The 27147-nt window shown below is 36.3% G+C and overlaps 1 protein-coding gene and 1 pseudogene across 1 annotated transcript in view; both read left to right on the top strand.

The window, feature by feature from the left end:
* Positions 1-27147, top strand: part of AKAP6 (A-kinase anchoring protein 6) — a 520891-nt gene that overhangs the window by 193056 nt on the left and 300688 nt on the right. The gene's annotated exons all lie outside the window — the stretch shown is intronic.
* LOC120608624 (uncharacterized) lies at positions 12075-12171 on the top strand (annotated as a pseudogene).

Raw genomic sequence — 27147 nt, forward strand, 5'->3', positions numbered from 1 at the left:
GTTTTAGTCAATAAGCATAGTCTTAGGTCTTCCAAACCTGGAGCCCTCTCTTTTTCTTTAAAGGTAGCTTTGCTTATCTTGTAGTCCTTGTGTTGATCTTAAAATTTATCAGAGATCACTCTTATCAACCTCATTTCCAAGTTCTTAGGGGAAGTTTTATTGTAACTCCCAGGATGAACTACAAACCACTATTATAAAGTTCCCATGTTAGGAAAGGTGGAGAGTGATTGTTCTATAGAGTGAATAAAAACATCTAACCTTAAGATTAAAATACGGAAACAATGCAATATATTATACTGTGTAGTTTTTTCTATTATTTTTTCAACCAAAAATGTGATTCACATATTTTGCTTCTTAGCTTCCAGATATTCTTTAGTAAGAAGTATGAGAAGCCAGCTGAACCATTTTTAGATACCCACCCACTCTTCCTCCCCCTACTCCTTTGGATTCAGAGGCTGTCCTGTGCAGGAAAATCAGATCAAGAAACTTAAAAGGTTTTGTCTTTAACTGAAACTTTTGGTCTGGATGAATGTATTTGGGTACTAAATAGGCAAATTAGGCACCTCTGCTTACTGATTAACAGTCTTCTTAGAGAGATTATTTGTAACCTGAAAATGTGATAGCAGGAAAGAGGCAAGGCTTAGACTAGTTAGCTTAAGCTAAATGATGTGGCTGTGTTGTGAACAGGAAAAGTGGCAGTGAAGTAACACTCTTGAACCATTTGTGTTCTCCCGCAATGCCAGGTTTATTGAGTGGAACTTTCTCAGATAAACTGATCAGGGATCCATGCAGGTCAATATTCAACACAGAGAGGGGAAGTACAGAGTCTTTTGTGACAGAATGAGGTGCTGAAAGGCCTGAGCGTCTGTTGACTAGCCATAAAGATATTTCACATCAGTTCCAAGCCAGCAGCTGAGACAGGTCAGAAGGTCAGAGTTTTTGGCTTTAGTGCACCTGTCTGTGATATTATGGGGTCAGGCTTGAGCATCGTCTGTCTGAGGTGTTCAACTTATGTGTACCTTACAAGATGGGATCCTCATGCTTATCGGCCCCTGTAGATGGGGGCTTATCCGGGGCAGTCATGGCTGACATTTCTGTGGTTTTGGATGTTCTGGTCACACCCTAAGGGCATTCCCCTTATGCGCCAGTTGACGTTACTGTCATGGCTCCCATGGGATCCGTTTTGTAAAGTCCAAAAAGTCCTCTATTCTTTATGCGCTGTACAGGCTGGATGACATATAGAAGTCTTGAAGCGACTTAGCTGGAATCAGCTCCCCAGATAACCCCGTTTAGATAAATTCTACTCTCAACCACTTCTAGATGAAATTTGTGTCTGTTTCTTTGATTTTGGCCTGACTCTCATAGTTACAACTCACATGGGGTCTGGAGGGTTTGCTGGGAAAAAAGCTTGACTCCTCTGCACAGCAAGGGTTGGCACATCACAAGTGCCTGATGGACTGCAGACAGTGGAAGTCTTGGGATGATGGAGCTCTTGGGAGAGGATTTACCCTCATCATGGAGCAAGGAGTCTGTCCCAGCATAGGAAGGAGGGAAGTGGTGGATTGTGGTAACGTGTGTTTCCAGTCATGGACCCATCCTGCGGAAGCGTGGGTGCCCAGTGAGGGGAAAGGCTGTGAGTGTGACTTGGAGGACCTGTCTCAGCTGACTGCCCACCTGGGCTTCTCCCCTCCCTTTGTTCGACAGGTGTAGAAGGAAAGAGTGTACCCTTTCTCCCACCGTTGGAACATAACTAATTGAGCTCTGCCCGAAGTGGCAGGTGTGGAGTCCAGGGTCTGCTGGCTGTGACAGAGCAACAGTCAGGGTTGGTTCTTGGACACATCTAAAACACACCCTAAGATTCTCAGAAATTGTTGATAAAAGGAACTCTGAGTAGAAGTAAACTTTTAACATCAATAGTTTGAGGCTCGGAGGATTCTGCTCTTAATGTTAATATCACCATGTGCTAAAGCCTGACATTCAGTTTATATCATATTTGAGTGGTTTTAGACTTCTAACGCATCTTTAGTTTAAGCACCTGTTTAAGATTGAAGACAAAATATCTTTCAGAAGAGTAAATATTTTTCTTTTTGCCCTTTAGACTGCTGTTTTTCAAGAAGGATGTCTCAGTCCATTAGTGGGTTGTGAAATCAATTTAGTGAATTAAAGAGCTAAAACAATAAAAAAAAATTGCATGAAGTAGGATAAATGCTATATTGTGAAATTTGGTTTTAGTTATGTACATGTATTATTTATATACACTTGGTCACTGTGTAAAATTTATATTTTTCTCTGAATCAAGGCCAGAACGGTTTGATTGTTACTGCTTTAGACCACTCTCAACTTTCCTCAATATCTTTGATACGTGCTTTAATTTGGGAACATATTGTGTAAGTAAATATAGCCTGGTGCTAATTTCTGCAACATCATTGTTCTTTGTGCTTATATCAGATCAGAACTCACATAAAATGTCCATTAAATTGGCAACCCTAAAACACATATTCCAAACTCCAGGAAAATGAAGGTGATTTCTCTGTTGGTGGGTATGAGGATGTTAATTTTTTTCCCCCCAAACCCAGATTCGAGGCTGGAATCTCTTTTTTGGTTGCCGTATCCCCCTTATGGAGCATCTTTTAAAGAGCTGGATACGAGCTGTCAAGTGTCTTGAGAACGTGGTTTCAGTATGGTGTTACTAGTGGAAAAGTTTTTCCTATTATTGGTACCTACATCATGTATAAATATTTGGTATTATACACCAATAAAAATGGATGAAATAAAAAGAATGTTTAATGCTTGAAAGGCTAATTTTAGATATTTAGACGACCCGAATATGTGAAAAATATCTATCTCAATTATTGAGTAATTATCCCTCCACCCCTCTACACATACATCCAGTGTTGGAAAGGAGACTAAGTATTAAATAACTACTTTTTGATTGTTGAATGATTAATATATTTTCATCATGATTTGGGGAGATGATCTAAAAGTCTCAGATTTAGCACATGTTTTATACTGCATATTAATACTCTTGGTTAAGACATGGGAAAGGGCTACTTGGAAAAATTAACTTTGGTAGTTTCCGAGGACATATTATTATGGAAGACCTTTGATTATGCATGAACCTTAGCCAGATGCACTAATGCATTTAGAGCTCGAGATGAGAGCATTAATTGTCAAGGTGGCCCAACAAGTCTACCAGATTATCTAGCTGTGTAATTTTTAAGTAGCATGGAAAATGAGGAGTATCATAGACTTCACAACTTGAAAGAAACCATGAAAACAAAGTTCAGAGAACAGTAATAAATATAAAAGAACTTGAAAATGAGTCTAGTGAGAAAGGTCTTAAGAAACTGGCATTATTTTGATTAGAGAAGTTTTATTGGGATTCATTACTTAAAAATGGTTTTAAAATAATGTCAGCATAGTCACTGATCAGCAATAGCCATCAGTTTATATGATCTTGGGGGTTAGATGCTTCTTGGGGCAACCCACCAGAATTAGGATATGAGTTAACTCTTCCCTTTCCTAGAGAGTTTTCAGTTCAATAGCAATAACTGAATGCCTGATATGTACCAAGAGTTTTTACTTACAATATTTTATTTAATCCTCACCATAAAGAAATTGAATCTCAGAAAGGTTAGTAGGTGATCAGTTTGGAAGTCAAACCATGCTTTTTGAGCCTCAAGTCTAATATTCTTTCTACTTTAGTGCAATGGCCTCACACCCCTCTATAGATGTGAGAAATTTTAGTGACTATAAGGTATAAGATAATAGTTCTGGTTTTCTTGAATGAGCTTAGAAGGGCTCATTGTTTTTCTTTTTTCTTTTTTAATTAAGAAGATCCAACTATATGTGTTTTAATTCATCACATGTAAGAATGTGAGGGTTTTGAAGTGAGGATGTAAATGAAATCTAGGGTTCTTTTGAGTAGGGGCATTAATAGCTACCTTGAACTAGAGAGAGAACTTGTTTTCTAATTTGTCTTCGTTATCTGCTGTTACCTTGCCCACTCTCCTCCCTTCAGAATTTTACATCTCAAAAGAGGGAAACATGATATAATTAAAGTTAAATGGTACTAAGGTGTGAATTACTAGTATCCTAACATGAAAGGAGATGGAACAAGAGGTAAACATCTTTAATGAGAAATCAATTGATTTCTAGGTATGGTATGTTTATGGAGACAGTGGTAGTACTCCTCTTATCTGCACAGTAGAATCTCCTGGAAAGCTTTAAAAAAAAACATTTTCAGGCCATGTTCCAGACCAGCTATATCAGAATCAGGGCTTGGACCTAGGTAGGCATCAGCACTTTTAAAAACTCCTCAGATGATTCCAGAGCACAGCTGGAGCTGACAACCCCTGGAAGGAGATGTTGAGCAGAGGGTTTTTGGACATATCTTGCATCATTAGTGCATTCTCCCTTTCCTCTGAAAAATCAGCCAGGGACTTATTTATTTAGGAGCAAAAACTCCTACATGACTCTTCTGAACAAGCGTCTTCAGTTTCTTAAGTAACCTCATAAAGTCAATAAAAACAATGGGAGGGAAGGGAAAAAGTCCATGCCAGGCACCGGCCCATACATTTTAAATGGACTATCTTATGCTATTCTCTTAATTATTTTTATATGCAAAAGAAAAACCAAATTCAAATAAAGTAAATGTTCCTCGCTTATTCTCACAACAACTTTTTGAACTACAGATTATTTTACAGAAAGGTCCAGACACAGGATTGTCCACCTACAGTTTTGCAGGTTATATGTGAATGGCACTTTTTGAGGTTGTGCAAAGCATGACCTGCACAGCTTTCCGTGGCCGTCTTGAAGAAGCATGGTAGATACCTGAGCAAAGTATGCGTGTGTTTTTTTTTTTTTAAATTACAATGTAGATTTTTATTTATTTATTTATAAATTAGAGTTGACATTCAGTATTATTCTATATTAGTTTTAGGTGTACTGCATAATGCTTAGGCATTTCTATAATTTACGAAGTGATCCCCCCAATTAGTCTAGCACCCATCTGACACTTTATATAGTTATTACAATATTATAGACTGCATTCCTTATGCTGTACTTCACATCTCTGTGACTATTTTGTAATTACCAATTTGTATACCATGGGGTAAAGACAGTCTATTCAATAAATGATGTTGAGAAAACTGGACAGACATACATGCAAAAAAAATGAAAATGGGTCACCATATACAAAATAAACTCAAAATCGATTAAGGTCTTAAACATAATACCCGAAACATAAAACTCCCTCGGGCAAGGGAAACAAGAAACAATAAACAAATGAGACTACATCAAACTAAAAAGTTTTTACAGCAAAACCAAAAGACTACCTACTGAAGGAGAGAAGATACTCGCCAGTGATATATCTGATAGGGGGTAATGTCCAAAATTCATGAAGAACTCATTCAACTTAACACCAAAACAAACCAAACAATCCAATTGAAAAATGAGCAGAGAACCTATATACAGATGGCCAATAGACATATGAAAAGATGCTCAACATCACTAATTGTCACAGAAATGCAAATTAAAATGACAATCAGATATCACCTCACACTTGTCAGAATGGACATCATTAATTAATCAAAAAACAACAAGTGTTGGCGAGGATACAGAGAAAAAGGAACCCTTATACACTCTTGGTGGGATTGCAACTTGGTGCAGCCAGTATGGAAAACAGTATGGAGATTCTTCAAAAAATTAAAAATAGAACTACCTTATGACCCAGCAATTGATTCCATTTCTAGGTATTTATCTAAAGAAATCCAAAACACTAATTCCAAAAGATATATGCAACTCTGTGTTTATTGTAGTGCTGTTAATGACAACCTACCAAGATATGGAAGCAACCTAAGTGCCCATTAGTAGACAATTGGATAATGAAGAAATGGTACATATACATACAATGGAATATTACTCAGCTAAAAAAAAAGAATGAAATCTTACCATTTGTGGCAACATGAATGGACCTACAGGGTATTATGCTAAGTAAAACAAAACAGAGAAAGACAAACACCATATGATCTCACTTATATGTGGAATCTGAAGAACAAAATAAATGAACAAACAAAACAGAAACAGACTCATAGATACAATGAAAAAACTGATGATTGCCAGATGGGAGGGGTTTGCGGGGAGCTCGGTAAAAAAGGTGAAGGGGTTAAGAAGCAAAGTGTGCTTTGATTATGAAAGACAGAAGGGCCTCTTTCCCTGGAGCCAAGGAATGATGAGTGACATATATTATTGAGCTTACTGGAGACACAGTCTGAAGGACCATAAATACTTCAAATGCCTCAGAGAAGTCTGGGCTTGATCCAGTAGCCATAAAGACATCTGCAGACAAAGAAATACGTGGTAAAAACCTGTGTTAGGATAAGTTGCGAGTATGTGCACAAAGATCTGGAAAGGAGAGAGAGTGAGACAGTTATGAAGATGTTTAATAAATGGCATAGAGTAGCTGGTGGTAGAAGTGAGAAGAAAGAAAAAGTCCATCAGACTAGGTAGCTGATGCAATCCCAGAAATGCAGTAGGGGCAGTCAGAGGTGACTGGTTCTCTGTAGCTTAATTTGCCCTCATCAGGCTTAATTTGCCCTCATCAGGTTCAAATTGAACTGATATGTCTATTGTCATTTGGTGCTAGGGCTGAGGGCTGTATTTTTTTGTGTGAATGTGAATAGAATAAAAAGAAACATAATAGAAATTGCTCCTGTATTTATTGTAGCGGTGTGGCTGTTATTAGTGGGCTTTTCATTGTAAGCTGCTTCTATAGTTCTGTGATGTCTTAATGCATTAATTTTCCTCATTATTTGAATGAAGTGAATATGCCAACTACATCACTAAATGGAAAAGGTACATGTGAAATGAAAATGGAAAGTGATCTGCTCTTCTCTGGAGGAAGAGGGAATGAGTATAAGTCTGCAGGAGAATTGATTCACGAGGGAAACTGAGGCAAATTTTGAAGAAAGTCCTATTTTCTTGCAGTTTTTCCTTTTTTCAGAAATTTAATTTCTATGAAAAGACCCTATAAAGTAATTTAAAAAATACTCTTGAAAATGGCTGCAGTTCAAACTTTTGCTTCTGCAAAGGGAATTACTGTTATCACACTGGCCAAAGGAATCCACCTCTGTAATTGTGGGAGTCAGGCATTAGTGACAAGTCCTGCAAATAACACCACATAGGAGACTACCTCTTTTATGTATGTCTATGCCCCCATTCTGGAAATAACTAGGAGTGAAATGTTGTTTTAAAAAATATTTTAACTGCAGTGTTTACCTCCCTTAGCTTCCAGCTGCCCTCCCAGATAAAGTCCAAAGGCCTGGGCATGGCCTATAATTTCCTTTACAATCTGGACTAGCCTGGCTTATTGTTCTTTCTGACATTTCCTTTCCTGCACCTTTAAATAGCAGGTCCTTTCAGAAATTCATGCCTTGGAACACAGTTTCTCTCTCCCTGGGAAATCACCTTGCTCCTTACTCTAAACCTCTCTCTGGGAAAATTGCTACACATCTTTAAATCACAGCTAAAATGTCACCTATCTGGTGAAACCATCTTGAAAGCTAATCTAGTCAATCCTTCCCATGTGAGTTCTCCCCATATTTTCATATGGTGCTTACTGTAGCATGATGGTGGACACAGCATTCAATCTGAGTTATTACTATTCTAGCTGTTACGGGAGAGCTTGTATTTTTCTATTCCATAACTGTATATCTCTGATGATACATTTGTTTGACTTTAAAATCAGCACAGAAGAAAACGATCATCATAGAAAACATTTCTTCTGAATATTTTGTTGCTGGAATATAAACCGATATATTTAGACCTGTGAATAATTAGCAGGTCTTCCTTAGGGAGTGTTAGTTCCCACACCTGTGCTGAAAATCTGAGGGCAAGTGTATTTTTGTTTTGTTCGACCTTTAACAGGACATCTTAGGCACTTTGCACTTTAAGGATATGACTAGGGGGGAGTGGAATCTTCACCTCAAAACTCTGCAATTTCCAGAATAGTGCATTAATGAACATTTAGAGGTAAATCATGTTGGTAATGAAAACTTGATGTCATTAAAGAATTGTTACTGCAAAGAGTCACTCAAAGACGATGAGGTATTTTAGCTTTGAGTTTTTCTGTGCTATGTTTTATAGACAGATGTAAGATTTGTATAAGTGAATACAGATACCTCATTACCATGGCATAAAACTATTTATTAAACACCCATGCGGACTTAATGATTTTCTGTATTCTGTTTAAATGTGTTAACTCTAGGAGTTCTCCCTGAGCTGTATATATGTGTTGAATGCTGATCTTCTACATTGAGTAATGAGCTAGATAAATCAAATGAATCCAGACTACATGGATTAATATAGTAGCTGACATTATTTTGTATGTATATAATTACATGTGTTCCTTTTTTCTTTCTTTTCTGCTTCTTATGATCTTTATGTATCTCTTCTTCTCAATTAATTATAAGCCTGAGGTGTCTATATTTTTAAAAAGTTTCTTTTTAAATATTCATAATTTAAGTTATAGATATGTAAAAATATATCATGGTAAATTTTCTTCTCAGAGCTGGTGGACATCTGTTTTGTTATTGTTGTTCGTCTTAGGTTTTAAAAATTGCCGGGCTTAGCTGTTCCTACAGATCTATAAGCAATTACATTTTTTGTCTGCCACAGGATTATAAATAAGAATAAATATTTCATGACTGTTTAATGTGGTAATCCTAAAATTCCGTACATCTTTTAAAATGCAATTCCATAAATGTGTTGCATGTTTCCAGAACAAATTTATTGAATTATAAAGCGCAGGCTTTATAAAGACTATGCGTTTATTTAATAGAATTTTATGGTCTCTGCTTTTATTTTAAAAAGCAAATGTGGTATGTTGTATTTCTTATCAAACTTAGGTTCTTTTGTTTTATTAGTCTTTTACTGATTTTTTTTTTCAGATTTATTAGCCAAAGATAGTAAACAAAAACCTTATGCCAAACTGAAGTTATTTAAGAAGATGACTATATTCCCCTTATATCATGACCCTGGCTAACATTGCAGCACAAATTCTAGACTCACAACTACTCTCATCCACACCACTGACCTAAGCCTAAGCACACAACTCTGCCGTAAAGCTTTCCTGGATCCTCTTATCCCACGCTGCTCAGATAGCACCTACTCTCCTGATCCATAATTTAGCATCAGTGTTTGCAATCTTGCATTCTTATTTGCTTTTTCATATGCTGTTTTCTGATTTCCTCGAGGAAGTCTAAAAGCTTTTAAAGGGAAAGTTTTCCCACTTCTTTTGTATAAAACTGCCTTTCTGGCCAACCGATTGACTGAATTTTCACGTTACCATTTTTTAACTTTCCCTTCTGCTCTAAGTGGCGTTAGCATGCCAGGGAGACCATAATTTCCCAAAGTTATTTCAGTGAAATAACAGAGTGTATTTGTAAGCATTTTTAAATTAATATAATTGTTCACAGAAGTTTTGGTGTTAGGGCTTGGCCGAACAAATGGAATTTTGCTGGAATTAAACTTGACATTTTTCTTAATAAGAATGAGATGATGAGTAACCTTAATTAAGTTCCTTCAAAGACAACAGACACTAGTTACTATAACTCGAAGTTTGGGCCAAATTAAATCTCTGAATTCCTACGCAAGTCTTTAAATCACTTCAATTCTTCTAAATCTCTGGTGTAACACATATTTATGTTTGAGAGGAAGTGGAATTATGAATCTAACTCCATTTTGGACTATTTGGCAGTTTAATATTTGTTTACATCCATTCTCCGCCGGAGCGAGAGCTGGCATGGAAATGCAGTTGCTCATGACGTGTCTCTCTAACAGCTTCTACAGTGGGAGTCTTGGCTTGGAAGGTTAAAACGGGTACACCAGTGTATTTAAATGAGTCACAAATCTGTCCATGCACTCTGCTTTTTCTGTAATAAAGAAAAGTGGAAAGAACTGGAAATGAAATGCACTGACATTTTGATTAATGATACCCAGGACCAAAGGTCCTCTTGCAGGGGAGGAAAAAAGGTATATAAATCAGGTGAAGCTGAGTGGTTTTTGTTTGTAGTTGGATAACGACAATACCTCAGTGGCAACTTCTCTTTGTTCTTAGCTGCTTGGAATAGAACCAGAACCCGGTGTCCAAGTTCTGGCACTAACCTTATGATGTGGCAATGCCTCCTTTTTCTTGTTCTTAGCTTCCTTGTTTTTAAAATGAGGGAACTACAGGGCTCCTCCTAGCCCTAATGTTTTACAAAGAAAACCAGGCACATACCCTAAGCAAATTGTAATTTCTGGCAAGACTATGGCTTTGATCCCCAATCTGTTCTTTCTGCATCTTTATAAAGACTTTTCCTTTCTCTTAAAGTTCTTCCAGTCTTTTACTCTGCTAGTAATAATACTAACCGGCTAACTAGCATTTATGCTTTGCTGTCTTCAAAGAGATTTCCATGCATTATCTCAGTTAATTCTTACTATAATAATTAGACTTCTGTTGAGGAACTTGAGGCACAGAGAGGTTAATTGACTTGTCTGTGGTCACACAGCTAGAAAGTAGTAGAGCTAGGAATAAAAACTAGATTTTTCTAATCCTAAAGTCTGTGCTCACCTTTTTTAGATTAGTAATTTCTTTGAGAATATAATGAAAACTATAAACCATCTTCTCAAGATATTGCACACACATTCCCATACTATTTTGAATACTGTTTCAAGAGACCCTTTGAAACCCATTCACAGGGACTCCAAGTTAACCCTTACAGAATACTATTATATCATACTGCTTTTTCAGTTTACTTTTTCCCGATTTCAAAATGGGAATATTCTGAGAAAGAGCTATACTGAAAATGCATACTTGATTCCACAGTTTTATGTTTAGTAAAAATAATCATCTGGATTCTTGCTTGCATTAGGTTTCTTCACAAACATTAACGTCAAAGGCTTTGGGGGAGTCGCCCAGTCCCAGGTAGATGGTGGCATTGCAGGAGAGATCTTCATCTGAAAAAATGAACTTCCCAGTCTGCCTGCATTTCCTCTATCTTCCACGTCTTCTATAATTACAGATAAAGCATTAAAAATAAATGTTTCTGGTATAAATATGTATGAGCTTATATTCACATCAAGAATAAATACCAGAGGCTTTCTTAGAAAAGTTTTTTTTGGTGGAGAAGAGGGCTTTGGGCCCATAAAAGGTAGATGGGAGAAAAAGGCTTCAGAAAGAGGCCCTGCCAATAAACTTCGAGTTTTTATCTCAAGTCATAAGTTTCGATTACTAATCTAATTCAAGCAGAAGAAACTAGATTCTAAGCACATGGGTTTTAATTGCTAAAACAGTTGAAGATATTCTTAACACTGGGTTGAGGCTGTCTCCTAGAGTTTATAGGGCATGTTGGGATGCCCCAGTCTCTTTTCTTGATGGTGCCTCATTTAGTTCTAGCTGCTGCAGAGATTTCAGAAGCACATTGGGAGTAATGAAAGATTGATGACTCATCAGTATCGACCAGTTTATAATGCTGTAATGGGGTTTTCTCAAATCAGTGACAATCACTCGTCATCGCTGTCCTCATGCTTCCCTTCTTTTCTGCTGGCCCAGTGCCAGGAGTAAGGCAAAGTGGAAAGACCCCAAGATTTGGAGATGGTAGGCCCAGTTCCGATACTGCCTCTGCTATGCAGTAGAAGTTAAGACAACAAGCAATTCAGTAATTTCTACAAGCCTTAATCTCCTTAGCTATAAATATTTACACCTAAAGGCTATTGTAAAAATCAAGTCAGATCATTTTTTAGAAGAACTTGGAAATCTCTCAAGTGCCACATAAATGTTGGTAGTTCTGCTTATGATTATTTCTCAGTCCACATAACCATTTGCTACTTTTGTGACTATGGCAGAGTGAGCTGGCAAGTGTGTATATGTATATGTGTTAGATTTGTGTCCACTGTATATACTGACAATCATAATATACTCTTCTATGATTTGCTTTTGGCTATTAAAACACAATAAAATATAGCTTTAATTAATGAAACTTTAATTAATGGATGTATTTCATTTCACATTTTTGGTTAAAAGAATGAAATAAGTGCTCACTTCGGAAGCACATATACTAAAATTAGAACAGTACAGAGATTCGCATGGCCCCTGCGCAAGAACGAAATAAAAAAATTTTGATTTTATATCATACAAAAAAATTTCTACTATGTATTAGTATACTTTATCCCCACATTTCAAGTGCATAATACTAAACATACCTCAATCTTTTCCAGGATTAAAGATATTGCAGCTGCTGAGGTTACCACTTAGAATATCATCTTAACAAAATAATGTAGATTTAGATATAGTAAGAGAGCTATGTTCAAGCTTCCTCCTTCCTTCAATATTCTTTTTTTTTTTTTTTTTTGAGATTTGGTTTTTTTCTCCTAAAAAGTAGAATAAGGGAAGGATCCAATTATTTGAACACCTTGGTTAATTACAGTTTTTACTGTTAAGAATGCTCTAATTTGGGCCAATTCTGTCTTTAAGAAGGCTTCTTTAAATCCTAAATATAGAGAAAAGCCTTCTATATAAATACATTTATTATATCTTGTTTAAAATAGCAAAATATTAAGAAAAACATAAGTGGGGAAGTGGTCCATTATTATATTTTATCTATCTGGTAATCTAGTGGTGGAAAAATTAATTGACTTGTAGAAAATGTTGCTTTAGATTTGCAAATAGATTGGAGTTTGGAAATACTCGTGAACAAACATCCCTCCTGATTTGTGCCCGTCTAAAGGTCAAATGAGCCTTTAACTAGTTTGTATGATTTCCTAAGACTAAATTTTATACTGGCCAGATATGAGAAAATAAGATATTTTGTTGCTTCAGTACATTTTAATACAAACAGAACTTGTAAGTAGAAAACATGAGCTTTCTAATCACTACAAATCCATTCAATGAGTTGAATAATTTATCATCCTTTCAAAAACTCTGGCCCTGCTTGCAATGCTCTAGCTTCTATTTTCTGCTTCTTTCCATTTATCACTCCTTTCTGGTCGATTCTGCAGAGCTAGCACAAAGGATACAGCTTTCTTGGCACAAAACTATTTATTTGCTAGTATGTGAGCCAGTATTTAGGAAACTTGCCACATTAGCACAGTCATGCTCAGGTAAGGAAACCATGCATATAAAACACACTGGGGTCTCATACTGCAGGCACAGCAAGCAGCTCTTTAGCTAAATTTATTGTTGACGTTCATTCCTGGATCTTCTGGTTGTCTCCTAAGCACAGGATGGTTGATCTTTTGTTGTTGTTGATGATGTTTAATCAAAGCATTCTAAGTTTTTTCTAATTATAGAGTAGCACATAGTCATAAAACAAATATTAGACAAATATTGTGCTGTCCAATATTGTAGCCACTGGCCACACATAGATTTTTAAATTTAAATTTAAATTAAATAAAACTAAAAAAGTCAGTTCCTTAATCTCACTAGTTACATTTTAAGTGTAGTTAGTGGCAACTTTATTCGACAGCCCAGAACATTTCCATAATTGCAGAAGTTCTGTCGGACAGTGATGATTGTTGTTTAACCTATACTTCCTCTACCTCTTTTCTTGTGGCCATATTTTCATTTAATTAACTATAGCTCTGTGTTACCATTTCTAATGCTGCATAGTAATTCACTGCCTGAATGTGCCTTAATTTTTTTGCCTAGTCTGCTAATGATGGACATATAGGTTGTTTCTGTTTTCCCCTATTATAAAAAGCGTGGTGATTATCTTCAAGTATATATCTTTTTATATTTGTCTAAAATATTTAATATTAGAATTGCTTGATCTAAGGCTATGCATATCTTATATTTTGGTGCATATTTCAGAACTGCCCTCCAGAGACTATCAATAAATATTCCCTTGGTCGATTGTGAGAGGGCATTCACATCTACCCAGGCAAGTCACCAAACCTCTTTAAGTCCCATTTAATTTTTCCATTCAAAATAGGAATAATATTACCATTTACTTTACTAGGTAGTTCCTAGAAATGAAGTAATATTTGTAAATACTTGAAACAAATAAAAGGAAGGTTGCTACTGTTTTAATGTATATTCACATGATAATGAGTGTTAATTATAAGAATGGAAGTCAGGGACCTTTAATCCTCTATGATCTAATTTAACACCCAAAATAAGGATTAATGGTGCCATGTGGTAGTGGTGGAGAACATGACTTTGAGACTTCATCATGGGAAAGGGACCCCTGACTTTAGAAATATCATTTATTGATGTAAGCATAAATATACCAATATAAAGAGAATTTTTTAAATACAGGACATTTAGAGAGGTGGAATAATTTTTGTTTTAAAATTAGAATGGGGTAAAACCTGAGAGATCATCCAACCCCATTCCTGATTCTATGAATGAGAAAGCAGAGGCCCATAGAAGTTAAATGAGTTCTCAGATTCACACAGCTAACAAGGGGCAGAATCTAGTTTAGACTCTAGTCTTCTGATCCTCCATCCAGCATCCTTTCCTTTACATCCCACGACTCTAAATGACACAGTCAGGATTTGGCAGGATTTGTACTACCCCTCAGATGAAGTTTGAACCGGTACTATAGTTCAGTTTGATAACTAGTGTTTATCTAGAAGTTTATTTTGAAATAAATTCTTGTATAGGCTCACTGGGCTATTTGAAACGTAGGCTTCCAAATGCTTATTAGCCATTTGAAATTCCTTTAGTGATAATGGAATTTTTAAAACTGACTCTTTAAGCCAAATTACAAATCAAATATGTTTCTCATGAATGGCTTCCAAGTTAGACATCATTCCTTAGAAATGAATTGTTTAGTGAAACTTTGAGTCTCTGTCTTCAGCTCATCTCTGAAACTTGAGCTTACTACCCTAATTTACTTTATGAATTTACTTAAGAAATCATAAGTATGGACAGCTTCACGTTATCCAGATTTTGATCAGCCTGCAAAACCACGATGGCTGTGTCCACCCATACTGCCTGAACATGCCTTCCAGGTCCTTTCCCCGTGTATCTGCGCTCAGTTGCCCCCCTCAAGATCTTTTTTTTTTTTTTAATGGAATTTTTTAAAATAAATGTTTAATAGCATCTAGTAATAAATAATTTAGAGAAATTAAGGTTGATGGCCCCCCTCTCATTTGTATCTGAGTCCTCTAAGAAACTGAGAGCTCATAAATTATGAAAGGGCAGACTCTCCTCCAGCAAGTCGTGTGCTGAATTGTAATGCAGTGAGATTGCTTGTCCTTCTGCAGGAACTCAAGCCCCGTGAGGTTTCCAGGCAGAGCACAACTTTTCCTGTAGCCAAGACTGATTCCTATATGACAGGGCTTTCCAACATGGCAACACTCTATCTTGTACTTGCTGATATGAAGCAGTAGAGAATGAGGTGTCACGATGTAAGGACCAAAGGTTTGTTGGAGCAGATGAATATGAAGATGAATTACAGTGAAAACTTGATTTTTACATGAGATGAAAAGATGTGGATAATATACATTTTTAGGTGCTTGAAGAACTGTTTTTTATTTCACAGTTTCTTTCTCTATATAGTTAAAAATACATGTAATTACAGGTTTGGAATGGATAACTTTATTTCCCCCAACATAAATGCTTCCTTATGTTGACTCATTTTCTTACTTTTATTCATTTAAAAATGTGTTTGTGTGTTTTTCTTGAATATATAACAATTTAGTAGTGTGTTTTTCTGGAACGTGCAGCAATTGAATGACGTGGATATGAGAATTATCCCTTGGAATAGTGTTTCGGTCTATTTGCCAAGTTGTCATCAAGCATGGTTTACTCAAAATCCCAAGAACTTCTTCCTTGAAAATAAATTTGCTTGCCTTTTTCTTTTTATTGAAGCAAAATTGGTTTACTCTAAAATTTTCTTTTGTGATGTTGATGCTGGGGGAAGAAATGGTGAACTTTATAGTCCCTGTCCCCTTCAGAGTGACTCGGATCTGCTTTCATCAGTGCTGTCTTATTTTTTAACTATGTAACATTTGTAGCCTGCCCCAAACCTACTTTGGAAGTACATGAAGTATAAATCCCACATAAGTGACTGACTGTAGATCTGCCTAGATAAAATGGGTTGATCGGGGAAAGTGATTACTCAAAGCAGAACATGCTGAAATGGCCACTTCGATGAGAGTAAAGGTTAGAAGAAGGGATTTTGTTGTAACTTCTACTTCATCATTTTTTTAAGGGCTAAAGTTCTTTTTCATTGTTGTCGTTTGGTTGGTTTTTTGTTTCTTCTTTTTTAGTGATAAAGGAGCACGTATAGAAAGCCATACATACATTTCAAAAATGTAAAAATGGTTAAGGGTTAACATTTCTTTCAAGATGTGATAAACGAATGAGAATTGTAATAGTGCTAAAGCCAATAGGATCCATGGAAATTGGTCTTGATATTATCATAATATCTTATGTGAAAAGCAACATTATATGAAATGCAACATTCCCCATGGATTAATTTTAATGTTGAGCAGTCTTTGAATATAATACAGTGCCATTAGCAAGTCATTCAAAATGAAGAAAAAAAATAGAAATACTGTCTTTACTTCACAGAAATGTATTTCAATTTTCACTTTAAAAAGAACTAACTAGAGATCGAAATTCTGTTTATAAAAACCAAAACCCAAAATACAGAGTAAAAAACTATAATACTTTGTAAACAAATCACCAAATCTGTTTTCAGAAGTAAACATGCAAAACTTTTGTGTTTCATTATCAAATAACAAAAATATGTAGCTTATAGCAAGCCTTATAAAATGAATCATGCTCTCAAACTAAAAAAACATTTTTGATGGATGTGGGATCTCAAGTAAACAAGCTTATATTATGGTTTAATGATGGTTTGTCAAATGGCTGGGTCAAAATATCTGTTTCAAAATAGATACCTTAAATTATCACTTATCTGTGGGTGGCAGACAGGGTTGGTCATGACCAGAGTCAGAGAATTGGATCCTTTCCATGCCCCTCAAATATAACTCTTAGTAGACTTGCTATTTCTTTAGTGCTAATGATTATGTGCATTTTAGTCAAAGAACGATATTATCTTACCCAAGAGGAGGGAAAAAACACATATTAGGAGATAGAATTTAACCTGAAAAAAATCAATATTCTTCAACCTGTGATATCCAAATAAATGATAGTCTTCAAACTACTTTGGAAACTTCAAAAAGCCTAATGGAATTATGTATTTATCCATGATATAGTTTCACAGATTTTTTTTTTTTTTTTTTTTGCCTTCTGTCTGAAATTCTATCAAGCCCATAAGGTAACAAATAACTCTTATCTTGTATTTGTCATGGAGCTCTGAGAAGCAGTCATATTTGTCAGTGAATAAATGGAAAAATGGAAACATAATCATTTTCAAATAAATTTAGCTTGTACAACAGGTACAGTCTTCTAAAACATAGGGTTATGGGAAGAAAGGATAGGATATAGTAAGAGAGTTAACAAAAGAGTTTTCTTGGTGAAGACAAGGTTGAGGACCACTGAATCAATTTGCTGAGTAGGGCTGGAGGAAATTCAATATAGAAAAGGTCTGTTTTTATTAAATGGGGAGAGGAAGGGCCTGGACCCCACCCCCAACCCCCGCCGTGGGGATGGGCATTTTTAGCAATATCAGGTGAGATCATCAGGATTCTGAACCCTATTTTATCTGTCACAGTTTGGCTCTCAAATGTCCATGGAGTGGAGGCAGCTCAAACATAGAAACTTGCCTTGGCTCATTGAGAGTTCTCTCACTCAGCAAATATGGCAAGAGTGCCTCTTCCCTCTCATTCTCAGCACTGGGCTGGGACAGGCAGAATTCTGAAATCCCAAGCTTCTTGTTCATCTAGGATCAACTTCAGACGTCAACACAATGCAAGATGAGAGAGCGAAACCAAACAGAAAGATGTTTGTGTTATGAGCACACTGGGAATGCTTCCCTGTGCGCTGCTGGGGCTGACGTCCTGATAAAGTTTAGGCGTCTGGTGACGCTACACAGACAGGGTCTGGTCTCTGGACCACATGCTTCTCGTCTGTGTCATAAATGTGAAATTTCTGAATTGTTCCTGTTGGCATTTTCATCTCTGTTCACAGGCCATAAACCTTAAGTATGTAATTGGGACCCAAGTTATGCCAAAATAGAAAATTTCAACATTTCTCTTCTGTTCACTTGCCTGAAACCTCCTTCCCCCAAGTTTGCAAGGCTGACCTGGTCATCGTTTTAGCAGCTCAGAATTATTTACTCTGCTCACAATTACTCCATCAGTTTTGCTACAAATGTTTCCCAGTGATCAAAAGCACATCTTATTCTGTCTGCTCACTTGATAGCAAGTTAGTATGAATGAAAAACTTTGGTAAATTCACGAACGTAAATAAAAGAAAGTTAACTTATTCAAGATGGCGATTCTTTTACATTCCTGAAGCTGAATTAGGTGTCAAAAATATATCAAATTTGCTTTTATTTTCTAAAAAGAACCCAAAGCAGAGAAAAATCTACTTAGAAAAGACAGTTCTTCAAGTTAGGCTAATGAATCTTTATTCTGGTTATATACATCTTTATATATAATCTGATAATTAGGAGTTTAGAGTTATAATATTGCCCTAATGTTAACTTGAAACTTTAAATTTTAGGTATAACAGTTTCTTCTTCAGTAAAGTAAGAATAAATACTGATTTCATGTAATTCATAGACAGTAATAATGTTACCCACTTTCCACAGGTGATGGAGGCCGTATAATTATATGAGTTGTCGGTGCTATACTAGTTGTGTTATTTCTTAGGACATTTTCCTATATTATATGTAATTGAAAATGCCCTTAAAAGTATTATTAGTAGCCAAAAAAATAATAAAGTGAGCAACAAAAAAGGTTGATTATCATACAAAATCATTATTTAAAAAAAAAGAAAGAAAAAGGAGCAGAATAACAGCTTTACAGACAATGAAAGCATGCCCCAAAAAAGAAAACTAAAATAGTGGAATAGAACCAATATTAACATCTCTACTTTATGAAAGCTATCTTGAAATAAATTTTAAAATGTTTCAAAATCATGTATTGCAAAGGAACTACACATATGAGGCAAAAAAAATCTACCCAGAAAATTAAAAACAATTGGACAAAAAAAAAAAAAAAATACTAGCGTCATCCAGGCTAAAAAACCGAGTCATTAACAAGAGAAAGAATATGAGCTTGTCACTAGCTTTTTGTCCGCTGATTTGTAAAATTTTTTTTGCCAGAAGACAATGGAGTAACATTGTCTAATGGAAACTTGGGGAAAGAAAATGGGAGCTAAAAATTTAGCCAAATAGTACTTCAAGTACAAAAACCACAGATAAACTTGCAAGAAGAAATCAGGATATGTTGTTTCCTAAGCCATTATTAAGGCATCTACTGGAGAATATGTGTTAGGTAGTCAGAATGGCTAGAGTCCACGTAAGGACTGCTGACAGTGATTTTCATTGGCTGATAAAAACCACAAAAAGAAAAACAACCATATGCAACTCTTGATAAAAGTGTAGTGTTCATAAATTAGTCTTGCCAAAAAAAAAAAAAAAAAAAGAAAAGAAAAAAGAAACCCAAATATGATCATGCCTTTGGATCTGACTACCAATATCCAGGAAACCAAGGGGAGAGGGGAATGTGTTAAGTAATACTATGGGAGTACAGTCAGCAAAACCCAGACTGTGTGAAACGTGAACATCACAGGACAATCTTACTTCTTCAACAAAATTTCCAAGAGAAAAAAGGAAAAGGAGAGAGAAAAACTATAGATTAGCAGAGATATAAGAGCCATATTAACTAATCGATGTGTGACCTAGTTTGGATCCTGATTCAAAATATAAGCTATACAAATAATATGTAAATAACAATTGAGAAAATGACATTGATCGCATATTTGATAATACGAAGGAATTAATTTTTGTAGGTGTATAATAATGGTATCGTGGTTGTGTTTAAAAAAAGTGTCCTTGTTTTTTAGCAATACAAATGGAGATATTATTTAAATGAAATGACAGGATGTTTAGGATTTACTTCGAAATAATTTGAGGTTGGTGGGAGTGAGTGGGAACATAAATGAAGCAAGATTGGCCAAGTGTTGTTAATTGTTACTGCTGGGTACATGGGGGTTCATTATTCTGTTCTCTCTGCTTTTGTATGTTTGAAAACTTACAGAGATAAAATATAAATAAAATAAAAAAAGATAAAAAATAGAATGACTGACATTTATATAATATTTTTCACAAACCTGAAGCAAAAGCATTATTCTCCACGACAAGAAAAGGGAGTCTTAGAGAGGTGAGATTTGCCCCAGGACACATAACTAGAGTATGTCAGAATCGGGACGCCAATCTTGATCCACAGGTGAGTTTGAAAAACTGAACCAGCAAAGGGAGCGCTCATGAAGCAGGAACCCAAACAATAGCATTCAGAACCTAGGAAGACTTGTAATTTGCCCATTAAAACCTAAGTATGAGAGGAACCCTGGCACCTTGAACAAAATAGGTACTCTATTAATATTTACAAATGGTGTCAATGAAGAGGAAATGAAATGACATACTCAGATCTTGTTTCATGACAAAAATATTCCTTACTCTATGCCTTTTGAGATGTTGCAGTCCATTTTCATCCCTGTATGCCTTGCTTTCTGTGTGCAGGAAATGAATATATCATCGGCTTATGAGATACCTTACCCTTCCATGGAGTGAAGGTCAGCCATCCTCATCGGTGTAGCACAGAAACACTAGACTGGGAGTTTCTTGACAGCAAAACTTTGTTGACTCAAGTTACATGTCTGTACTTAGGCACCTGTAATTATAGGATGTTGCAGGATGCCATGTCTCTTGCTTAGATCAAAGGTTAACAAGGGTCTCTGCTAGGTCACACACCCATGCTACCATGACTTAAGGCAGACTGCACAACAGGACTTTGGTTTATGGTGTATTTTTTTGTCTTCCCACCTCCCATCTTTGTCTCTCCTTTCTCTCTCCCAGGTACTCCAAACCCTCATGATTTCCCCCAATCAGAACCCTCCCATCACCACAATAATCTCTAAAGATTTGCCATTCCCCAAGTGTTCTGTGTTCTGTGTTCTGATTGGATTCACTTCCTTTGCTCTAACAATCCTAGACCACCTTCATCAATGTTGTTATTTCTAGGGTACTGATCGGAGATAGTTTATTTATTTAAAGTGATTCTTAATAACATATGAATAATAGGCAGGCTTAGTTCAAATTAATCTCTGCTTAGCGGAATATGTAAAAAAGATTGCCCTAAATTCTATAGTGACACTATTGGAAGAGGTATTAATTAGGCATTCCACTAGAAAATTTGCAAAGTTTTCCTCTGCTTTGTCATTCCTCCCAGACTCGTGGGGTTTGCTCATAGGGAAGTGCTTTGCTGTCCTGCCACAAGACCTTTTACCAGGAAATAGTTTCTACGCATTATCTGGTAAAGTTCATCAACTTGCTTTGAAGTAGGCCTAGAAAACTAATCCAGGAAATCAATAAGGGTTTTGTGTTGCTCTTGAAAATCTCCAAAGGAAGAGATTTTCACAACCTCCTTTGTGTGCCAATGTAGCACAAACCTTGTGACTATTAATATTATCCCTTGTAATTCAAGAAGAATTTTAAAAGGCAGCTTCATACAAATATTCATGCATGTGAAAAAAAAAAAACTTATTGGGTTACATGATATAAAATTGCTAGTAGATTCTTTAGTGTTTCTTAGAAGCAGAAAACCTCTAAGACATGTCCAGTAATCTGTAAACTCGAGATCAGTTTTGATATTCATTGGTAAGACAGTAGGCAAGATTTAGTGATCAATTGGATCATTAAGAATCCAATCTGGCAAAGGAAGGCATTGGCTGTACATTTACTGTTTACTTGGTTTGGAGCACCACCTAGTGTTGATAGGGAAACAAGCTCTCTATAGCTTTCCTAGCTTTCCATAACCTTGCTACTTAAGAGAAACAGGTAATTACTTAAAAGCATACTCTTGGCCTGTCAGCCAAACAAATGCTGCTCAAAGATGTTTCTAAGTTATGAAATACAGATTGCCTTGTATGTTTCTTCAGTGAAAAATCATGCCTTCAGTTACCTTAATAATCAGAATGGACATATTTATTGACATGCACATATGACATTTTTTATCGCTTTTAAGCCTAAGGTCTATCTTTTTTCTCCTAACAAAACAATTTGTAGCTGTTGGGGAATTACGGATGTCTTTTTTAACTTTAGTTGCTCTTTCAACAAACAAATCTTCAAATGATGAAACATCAATCCCTCCGAATATATTGATATCATGTTAAATCTGGAGTTCCCCACTTCGTGCCACTCGCAATAGAGAATCTTCACTGCAAAGCATCAGCTGGGGTATTGACGTTTAGAATTTTGCTACCCATAGTATGGTCCACAGACCAGAAGCTTAGGCAACACCTGGGAATCTCTGAGGCATGCAGGATCTCTTCCTTGTCCCAGATTTACTAGATCAGAGCCTTAACTTTAAGGAGATCCCCAGGTGACTCATGCCCATGAAAATTTGAGAAGCACTGTTTTAGAGACATTCCTCCCTTCCCTGTCAAAGACTGAACGTCAATCAAACCAAGACTAAAGACTTTCATTATAATTCTAGATTTACAATATTTTCTTCTTGGAAAAAGTTATGTGATTTCCTCGTCTGACCCGTGACTTATTTCATATAAATTGTATCACTGCTGTTGCTGGGACTCACATCAGCAAGCAAATGAAGAAGGCACAGTCCTTTACTACTGGATCTGTCAGCTTCATCTCTCTGGAAACATAATCAGGGAGCCATTTAAAGCAGCTGAGAAGAAAATTGCCTGCTCTGAAATTTTAAGACATGCAAACGCTAACAAAATATTTAAGTTTGCTGTGATAGATCAGTTTGAACAGACAGTAGGAGGTGAGACTTAACTAATTCTTGAGAATTGAGGTAGAAAGGAACACTTAGAGAGTATATTATTATTAAAGTTGGAAATTTTAAAGCTTGATTTTTTTTAAGCTTTAATTTTATCTTATCAATCTCCTATTTATACATCTAGTAAGTTTAGTATAAAAATAAGAGCAGTCACTGCCCTGTTTTTTTGGTTAATTTTCAATTAGCTCATAAGTTTCAGCAAACTAATATCATTTACAAAGTTCCGTAGTTAAATTTCCTAAAACATTTTAACCTATCTAGTGATCCCAAACACCTTAGATAAATAATAGGATAGACTTAGAAGACGATCTTTCTATGCACTTAGATGAATTAGAAAATGTAATTAACCAAACTTATAAATATGATAAACTAGATACTTTTTGTTAAAAATTATTCAAATTATTTTATTAAAATCATAGCTGATATTTATTAAGCATTTCAAATGATAACTTCAAGGTAATATTGTATTATAAATTCTTTAAAATATTTTTAAAATTTTAAGTAATAAACAGAGATTATCTCCATAATTACAAAACTTACTACTAAATTTAGCACAAAGTACCATGGCTTATAGCACACTTCTATACTTATTTCTACATTTTCCTAGTGTTTCATAGTCACTTATACAACTAAAGGAAGCAGAAATTATTTGATCCAAGACTAGTGCTTCAATTCATTTATGGACAGGCATATAGTAAGATGCCGTGGACCAGAATGTAAGAGCTGGATGCTATTTCCAAAACTATAGATTACCATGCTGAACCTTCTTATATATAGTTTAAGACTTTCCCAGCAGTGGGACAATTCAAAACCATGGCTATCAGCTGGGACTTTGTTTCACAACCCAGTGCATCGCTTGCCCTTGGGGTGTATTCCACCTTTATTCAATTTTTATTGGAAACTCTTTTAACATTCTCTCATCCAATTTAAATAGGTGGAATTCTCTATCCCCCACCAGGCCTGCAGCTAATGCCTTCATTGCATAATTAGTGTTAATGGAAACTTGCACCCTGATCCATGGTGTAAACTGTATTTAGAGTTGATTATCTGTCTCATCTGCCTCCATTTTATAGTCATTCTGTTGCGGTTGCCCCCTGACTGAAGTTTGGCTACAAATGAAACCTGTAAGTTGTGTCCCTAGACGCCACTGAGTAAGCGCAGATATTGCATTGTGTCAGGCATTTGGGGTCAAGACTTTTGTCCCGGCACAATTATTGTAAGAAAAATAGTTCTTATGAGATTTCTTTCAGATTTCAATATATAGAAGCCTAGTGGATTGCTCCTTAAAAGAAAGGACAGGTTTGCCAGTGTACTTGTCATTGTGGGTTGGGTTCCTAGGAAGCAGATTCTGAGGCTCTGAGGTTTGCGTGCTAAAGGCTTATTTGGATGAGCCATTGGGAGAACACCTGTGTGAGGTGAGCGATGTCAAATCAAGCAGGGGGAAGAGTTGAATCACAGTGCAGCCTCAGTCATTTCTACGGGAAAATCCAGAGAGTTGTGCCCCCACCACTTCCTTGTCAGGTTTTTGCACTCCCTTTCATTGAGCAGGCATTGCGTGTGGAAAGACTCCAGGGAAGGTTGTGACCTTGGGTGAGGCAGCTGAGGGCAATTTCCAGCTAGGGTCTAAGCTGAGAGCAATAAGCAGCCAACGCTCCTGCTAGCTGGGGGAATAAGTGTGTCAATCAGAAATATTAGGGGGGTATAAATGCTTCCCACAGTAATTACTAGTTTTATTTATTATTAATTATTATTATTATTATTGAGATCTTGACTCAGATAAGATTTTGTGGTCTTTAGCCATGGAACTGAATTCTAGGAGAGGCAATGTGACAGCAGACTGATCTCTGTAATGCAAATGCACATGCCCCTCTTTGCTGAGAGGCATTGAGGAGAATGCTTGAAAACATGGCAGTGATGTTGGCAGGGAGATGCCTATGAGGTTCTTTGAACCAACTGTCTCATGCAGCTGTGAAAAGACATACAGCCTGGCTGCCAACTGTTGGACTCACTGTGCTTTGGCTGAATTTAGTTCCCTCTTATGTCAACTTGGAATTCTGTGTTGAAGAAAATTGGTCTGGTCTGCCACCATCTCCATCTCTTAGCAACTGAGAGAGACTGAAACAACAGCTGGGTAATTTGATATTGGGATCTTAAAGGTTGTGAAAATGGAATATAATGGCTCTTTGTATTAAGGGGAAAAAAGAGAAAGTGATGTAACTCTAATGCTTAGAAACGTTTGGAATGCCACATGGGTTACAAAGAGTAAAAATCTAGTTTAAACTGGGTGGATTTTTCCTCTCCTGGAATGATTAAAGTTGAGTCCAGAAGCACCTGAAACACATATATTTGCCTAAATATAAATTTCTGTGGAATGCTTGAAACCCAGTGTGGAAAATAGTTTGTGTTCTGCATTTATTTTCTCTAAGATTGACCTACTGCTTTCTTGTCACGAGTTTTGAAACAGTAATTTCAATTTAACATAGATGAAAGTTTAGAATACATTTTATTTTGCTTTTGGTGGGCAGTGGGGACGGGGACCAAAGTTGAAGATGGGAGGTGATGAGGTGTGGTCCTCAGAAGCAGCGATGTGCTGGAAGCTTGCTTTATAGGCTGCTCACTGTCTCCAGGGTTCAGTACAACAGATAATAATGGAACTGCATGTTTGAAAACCAGAAAATGAAAAGCCAAGTGAAATTGTTGTTAACAAGTTGTTTTCCCTCTTCCCTGGGGCCAGTGAAGAGGCCATCTGGTTTTCAAATTAGAAAAACCAGAAAATACAGTGTTTGCTCTCAGAATAGGTCAAATGTCATCATCTAATGAAAACTCCAAAGCAGAAAGAGAGAAGACAAGAGGGAGGGAAGAGGGAAGAAGAGTTTGAAATGCTTAAATAGTGGAGGTGAGCTGATTGCTGCTTGCATTCCTGTAGGTTCATAATCCAAGCACTTTGCAACTGTTTAGTAAACCCGCCTGGACAAAGTTCATTCAAAGCGGGGTGGGTTACACGGGAAGGGGCTGAAAATGTAGTGCTTTACATGGTAGGTGACTCCTTGGTCTTGTTTCTCCGAATAACTAGTTCATCCACCACATATGCAGCTTTTGTCCCAGCACGGTGGGTAGAAAGCTATTGTTTTCTTTGCTTGATTAATGGTCCTCTTCCTTGCCACCTTCTTATACAGTTGGGTTATGGGTCTGCTGCTGCTGTCGATGCGAGCATCCCTTTCTTTTTCATCAATACTAAGAGAATTTAATTCCTTCCACCTGAAGTGGCTCCAATTCCTCAGCAAGTGTTTGGTTTTTATAACACAACAACTTTGAAGAAGTGAAGTAAAAATTCATTGAGAAATGTATCTTTTTTTCTAATCGATCTACTTTCTTACCTCCCAACTCCCCCAAACTCACATCCATCCAATTTACAACAAATGAAGCGGAGCCACATGAAATCGCTTTTTTGATAGGTCAAAGATAGTTAAGTATAGGTAATTTCACATGGTTCAACTTCTACATATACAAACAAGTTCTCTCCTTAAAAAACAACAACAAACAAACAAAGACAAAACTAAGTGAATATGAGTACTATCCTTAGGATTCTCTGAGAGAAACAAAGACTTCAAGATAAACAAACTGACAAACTTATTTGTAACCAAACTAAATCCCCAGATGGAGCTGGTTTATAGTTCACAGACAGAAAAGAAATAGGGATTGCATCTTGCAGGAAACTAGCACTTCTCCCTAAGGAAAATGAGGATTTAAGTTCCCTTTGTAGGATATGCTTTCAGTTCACTTGTCCTCGCATTTATCTTAAAATTCTGTTTGATATTTGTACTTCATTCATTTCTCATAATGTGTTCTCATTCCATTTCTCTGTGTTTCTATGAATTTGTTTATATGCTCATTGCTTTGGAAGATAGGAAGTATAGCAATCTTTTTAGATGAAACCTCTAACTTTTCATTTGAGAAAGAAGTGTGCATTTGTTCACTTCCGCACCCCTCGAACATTCGTTCTCAATTTTATATTTTTATTTGAGACACAGGAAGTATATTTGTTTAAATTTACTCTCTAGAAGAGAAACCAGAGCTGCAGCCTGATGAACATTATACAATGCAATGGAATCTTAGTGTCGTACTCTTTTATACTTTATTTTTAATGGTTTATGAATGTATAATAATAGTGAATGCTAATGCAGTACTTACTATATTTCAATTACTATGCACATACTATCA

Source organism: Pteropus medius, unplaced genomic scaffold (assembly GCF_902729225.1).
Source record: "Pteropus medius unplaced genomic scaffold, Ma_sr-lr_union100, whole genome shotgun sequence".
In the NCBI taxonomy this organism is placed as follows: Eukaryota; Metazoa; Chordata; class Mammalia; order Chiroptera; family Pteropodidae; genus Pteropus; species Pteropus medius.